This window comes from Palaemon carinicauda, chromosome 22 (genome assembly GCF_036898095.1).
Source record: "Palaemon carinicauda isolate YSFRI2023 chromosome 22, ASM3689809v2, whole genome shotgun sequence".
Classification (NCBI taxonomy): domain Eukaryota; kingdom Metazoa; phylum Arthropoda; class Malacostraca; order Decapoda; family Palaemonidae; genus Palaemon; species Palaemon carinicauda.
In genome coordinates, this window is record NC_090746.1 from 76426015 (window position 1) to 76433019 (window position 7005).

Sequence of the window (7005 nt, forward strand, 5' to 3'; positions counted from 1 at the left end):
AAGTTACAAGTCGTAAGACAAATGCAGTTTTGCAACCACGGGGGCAATTCCAAATCCTGTTAGCCATTCTTGACTGTTATGGGTTTCATAGCCGATGGAAGAAGTTGAATGGGTGTCTGGTGGATGGACGGGGCAAAATTTTGTCAAAAGGTGTTTACATTGCTTACGTAATGAATGTTTTCGACTCTTGGCTCGTTATCACTGGCCATGGCGTCAGCTAGATCATTTTTACTCTATAAAAATTAAAACTATCGGGTTTAGCTTATTGATAATGCTGACAAAATTTGTGTGTGGTTGTAAAATATACATATGTCAACTTTCAGCTACATCCGATGCTTTGATAAGGAGCAAATTCCAAAAAACCGTGTTACAGAGGCCCTGAATCTCATAGTAGTTGGAAAAGCAGGTTGCTATAAGCCAAGGGGCTCCAACAGGGAAAATAGCTCAGTGAGGGAAGGAAACAAGGAAAAATAAAATATTTTAAGAAGAGCAAACAATATTGAAATAAATAACACTATAAACTATAAAAACTTTAACAAAGCAAGAGGAGGAGAAATAAGATATAAGATAGAACAGTGTGCCCGAGTGTACCCTCAAGCAAGAGAGCTCTAACCCAAGACAGTGGCAGACCATGGTACAGAGGCTATGGCACTACCCCCGATTAGAGAACAATGGTTTGATTTTGGAATGTCCTTCTTCTAGAAGAGCTGCTTACCATAGCTAAAGAGTCTCTTCTACCCTTAACAAGAGGAAAGTGGCCACTGAACAATTACAATGCAGTAAGAAGAATTATTTGGTAATCTCAGTGTTGTCAGGTGTATGAGGACAGAGGAGAATAGGCAACGAATTGGCCAGATTATTCGGTGTGTGAATGTGTAAGCAAAGGGAAAATGAACCGTAACCAGAGAGAAGGATCCAATGTAGTACTGTCTGGCCAGTCAAAAGACCCCATAACTCTCAAGTGGTAGTATCTCAACGGGTGGCTGGTGCTCTGGCCAGCCTACTACCAGGGTCTGAAACATTTACAAATCCTTCCAACTCAAATAAATTGGGGATGTCTGAGGGAAAATACGAAACATACATAAAAAATGGCATATGTGGATTTCGTCATGTTTCATTTGAAAAAGAATAAATGTTAGTCGACAGAGATTAGTTGAAGAAAAAAAAAAAAAACAATAAGAACAATAGACTGAAGAAAAGTTGGCAAAGAAATTTTCATCAGCATATCAGTATAAAACTAAAATGAACCGGAAAAAAATGTAAGTTGAAGCTGATGATGTTGGTGTTAGATCGGCCAGCGACTAAGACGGACCACTGTCTCCATGTGTTGGCAGCCCGTAAGAGGTCATACACAGTAGGACGGGCACAATGAAGATGAAGCTCTCCAAAGAGCACTCGATGACGACCATGGAAAGGAGGTAGACCCTGTAGATAGTCCAAACCCGGTAGTAATTTTAGTCTCTGGAAGAGTTTTAAACGTTACAGATGCTGTCTGCGCAAAGATCTAGCAGTAATTTTAGTCTTCTGTAACCGTTTTAAACGTTATAGAATTATGTTGTGCACAGCATCTACTGCTTTCTGGGCTTTAGAATTATGTTGTGCATAGCATCTAAAGCTTCATGGACAATAGAATCATGTTGTGCAAAGCAAGGCCTCTCTCCGTCCTGGATAAATTCGTCTGTTTCTCATAGGAAGCTACGCTCTGGGCAGAGTCCATTCAAGATATAAGTTGAAGCATTACCGTCGTATTCACGAGAAGTTTCGTGAAATTACTTATCTCCGGTGTACATTTGATGATAACGTTATATGCCATAAACTAGTGATATATAAAGATCAATTGTAAATATCGTGGCGTAAGTAGACCTTGTAGAAGATATTGCACATCAGAGGTAGATTTGAGAAAAGTAATGTTAAAGGTAAAAGGAGATATGGGTACTTATGAAAAAATGTTTGAGTCAGATTATTAAGAGGAGGTGATTCATAGATCCTGTTTGTGAGTCGTGTTAAAACAGTGATAATCTCTTGGTCTCTCCTGATTTGTTGTCAACTTGTTTTTGTACACAAAGTGATTAAAGAGGAATAATGTCCAGTAATTACAGCGAGCTCATTATCATTAACCGAGAAAAACAACTTAATAATTATTGTACTTTGAACTATGTCAAATAGTTGTAGAAATTGTGAGAAATATCGATATGTTCAAGAACATAACATATCCTAATGGATTTTACGCGAATGGAGTTATCCTGTCGGGAATAATTCTATCAACAAAGTTTTTGCAAGCTCAGCCGAGCAAGATCATTTGCATTTTCAAGCTCACATTCTTAAATTGCTTGTAGGAGCTCCTTTCATTACAGCAACGAAATGAACAGGATCCTGAAATGAAAGCGTATTGTTTTGTTTAGAAACTCAATTTCCACAACCATGCTGGAATGGCTTTCTCTACGAAGTCCGCCTCTTCTTGATTATGCATAATTGTCATTCTCTTGTCCTTGATATTTTCGAAGGTTTGGGCTTAAAAACTGGCAAGATGAAGGGGTCGGATAGAGTAGAATAATAAGAGACCTTTATATGTATTTTGTTTTCGCTTTATCTCTGAACGAATTTTTATCAATAGATTTTTTTGCAAACGTTGACTTTAAAGCGAATATTGATAGAAAGACAATCTAATGGACCTGAAAACTCTTTGAGAAAGTACCGGTGCATATTTATCTTACTTTGATAATAGTTTATAGTTTATTAAACTTCATTGAATTAGAAGGATGGGTTTTAGAGTTTAGCCGCATTTTAATGATTATTTCTATTATTTTTAGGTACAATGTAACTGTACGTTGACCACACACACGAACACATTTATAAATTCGAATTAGATAGAAAATCTTCATATATGTATGAGGAGAACAATACGAAAATATAAAGAAAAAAGATTCAGGCTCTTTGTATTTTGAGAAATGCTGTGGTCAAGAACATCTGAAACGGATAAAAAGGACAAAAGTTCATAACGATTTATGAAGTTCGAAGTTGGATCATAATTTTAATGGGGTGGGCGGTGGAAAAAATAAGAAGTATCTGAGTGTATTAGTATATTTATATTTGCTTTTTATCCACATTCCACAATATATATAAGGGAAACCGTTCATTAATGATTTGAGTCTTGAGTTTGTTTAGGAATATTTTCATTTATCTTTTTTTCTGATCATTTTGAAGTCATTAAATACTTTTCCAACGCGAGCAAAACTTTGTATGTTTTGACTGTATATTTTTATTGGAATGCCTACAAATACCTTAGTACCTTTCTAGGCATTCCTATATCTCACAATGAAAATAATTACTGTTTTAGATTGAAACCAATGTTAATAAACTTACTTCTAGCGAGGATACTTATATTCCTGTAGTACATTTTGGTCCAGAAATCAGTTTTTACTATCACAATTGTATTTTTTTCTTTTCAAGCAAGCATGCTTTTTCTTTAATGATCGAGTTATCGTGCGACACTACTGGCGCAAGCGCCATAGATTGACCACCTGTGCCTTAGGTGTATTGTGACCACCTTGCAACTGTGGTTAAGTAGAGCATTATTGCTCATGGCATGCATAAAATTTGAAGACATTTATGCGTACATCTACCAGTTGTTTTCTCAATGCTGATATCTCTGCGTACATTTGCCAGCTGTTTTCAGTTATCTCTCTCTCTCTCTTTTCTTTAGAGGCTTCCATCTCAACAGGGCCACTAAGCACTTCCAGTGGTAGATGATTAATCTGAGTTGGGACCCCTGACAAAATAGCTATGCACTTGAATGTTGAAAATACCATATTGATGACGATTGTGTTTTCTTCAAAGTATTTCCTAGCATTTCTCTATTTACCGTTTACTTGTAATTCTACCATTTTAAAGACTAATTTACACGAACATAAAAATGTTAGTTTTCAAGGTAACTAGATAGTATATTGAAAATGCAAGAAGAAAAATTGATTGGAAAATGAAATGGATATCAAATAAGGGTTGTTTTTTTTTTCAGATTAAAAATCAAAGGTTCCACATTTAATAAAATATAGTAATGAAAAATCTTAATAATGTTTTAATAATTTATTGGGCTATGCAAGTTTTGTAAAGCAAAATCTGGTATAATCGAGGATAAAGAATATTTAAGTGCAACGGTAGTTACAAAAGTTAAACTGTACATGCTCACTTTAAACAAAGGTAAGAGAGCTTATAAATTTATGTATCATGCATGATTATATACATATATATATATATATATATATATATATATATATATATATATATATATATATATATATATATATATATTTATATATATATATATATATATATATATATATATATATATATATATATGAATATAAATAAATATATATATATATATATATATATATATATATATATATATATATATATATATATATATATATATGTGTGTGTGTATATATATATATATATATATATATATATATATATATATATATATATATATATATATATTTATATATATATATATATATATATATATATATATATATATATATATATATATATATATATATATATATATATATATATATTATATATACTTATATGTGTGTGTGTGTGTGTTTGTAAGTCTGTGTGTATAATGGATAGACAATGTCTTTGTGTCGTTTAAAAATCGAAGATAATTTCTCTTCGGACAGAGTGTCCTGCAGGTAGTTTTTAGGATAACAGCAGGAATGCATTCACTTTTCTCCATTTATTGTTTGCTGTCGACACGTGATTCGGATCACTTTACAACCCTTCTTCAGAACTACATTGAGTTCTGGAACTCCACTTTAATATAAAGGTTATGGTGGTGAAAATTTTAGACAAAAATATTTGGAAATTAGGAAAACGCAAATATGATATACATATATATATATATATATATATATATATATATATATATATATATATATATATATATATATATATATACATATATATATATATATATATATATATATATATATATATATATATATATATATATATATATATATATACATAATTATATATACATAATTATATATATATATATATATATATATATATATATATATATATATATATATATATATATATATATATATATATATATATATATATATATATATATATATATATATATATATATATACACATAGAGGGTGTCTCAAAAATATACCCACTCCTTGACATTCCATTACTCATGCATTTTGTGTTCATATAGATGTTTATTGACATAAGTACAATCCGACGGAGTTAGATTAAACTCGGGAAAATAAAATGTAAAAATTATTATTTAATGTCATTTAGAATGATTAAATACGTGTTTGCAAATGTTTAAACTGGTTTCCATTATTTTCCAAACAAAGCTTTCAACGTACAACAATGGATTCAACAACATCACCAAACATTTCATTTGGGATTACCAGACATCGTATTCCGTAATCATTTTTCATGTTATCGATTGTCGCTGGTTTTGCGGGTTAAACCTTATCTTTGAGATATCCCCATAAAAAGAAATCCATTGCAGTGTGAAATGTTTGGTTAATGGAACGCAGTATATAGTTTCAGAAGCGATGACAGGATGCACTATTTCAGATGCACTGACCTTGCAAGACTTGCTACGATGACCTTCAACACTTACTGCACTGGCCTTGCAGCACTTTTGCGCCACTGACCTCACAATACTTTTGCTTAACTGACCTTTCAATACTTGCTGCACTGACCTTGAAATATTTTTGCTGTATTGACCTTGCAACACTTATGCTGCATGGACTTTGCAACACTTGCTGCACTGACATTACAACACTTTTGCTGCGCTGATATGTCAATCCTATTGCTGCACTTGCCCTGAAACACTTTTGCTGCACTGACTATGCAACACTTTTGCTTAACTGATCTTGCAACACTTGCTGCCTTCACATTGCAACACTTGCTGTAGTAACCTTGCAATACTTTGACTGCACTGCCATGGCAACACTTACTGCTCTGGCCTTGCAACACTTTTACTGGACTGACCTTGCAACACTTTCTGGGCAGACATTGCAACACTTGCTGCACTCACCTTGCAACATTTGCTGTACTAGCCTTGCAACACTTTTTCTACACTGGCCTAGCAAGACTTTTACTGCACTGGCCTGGAAACACTTTTGCTGCACTGATCTTGCTACACTGACCTACTCGAAGTTTCGATGTTAACTTAAAGTTTACTACTGGTTTCAGTACTTTTGAAGAAAACTGATTCATAGGATATAACAATTTACAAAAGGAAGTAAACCTAATGTCTTTTGAGAGAGAGAGAGAGAGAGAGAGAGAGAGAGAGAGAGAGAGAGAGAGAGAGAGAGGAGGAGAGAGAGAGAGAGAGAGAGAGAGAGAGAGAGAGAGAGAGAGAGAGAGAGAGAGAGAGAGAGAGCACTTTACGATGATTGGAAAACTTTTAAAAATCCAGTAATGTTTGTTAGATAAAGTTAAAAGATATTCTCCCATATAACTGCTTTTGCCGTTCCCTATTTTCTGCTTCATGCTAAACTCTTACCTATAATATCTTCATGAACAGATCAGTAGTTATTGATACCAATGGATCTTTATATGGAGAAGTAAACGTTTTGAATAATTATGATAAAATCAAATATTTGTAGACCATACAAAATTGTGGACCAGCTATCTGTTTCCTTCATTTACTGCGTATTTAAACACATAATCAGTCAATGACTCATTATGAGTCATCATTAGACATTATATTTTTTTTTTTTGAGAAGATAGTTTGCAATATTTATCTATCTTGAATTGTATTCTTGTGAGGTGATCTCGAGAAAAAAATTAAGATTTCGAATATCATACGGCATATGTGAAAATAATATATTTTATGTTAGTGTCTTTCCAATACATTTAGAGACATTGAAGATAATATTTCTGGTATTTTGTATTAGTAATCAAGAGAAAACCAGCTCGGCCAGTATCTAACCATGACAGTATTTACGCAAGAGACCA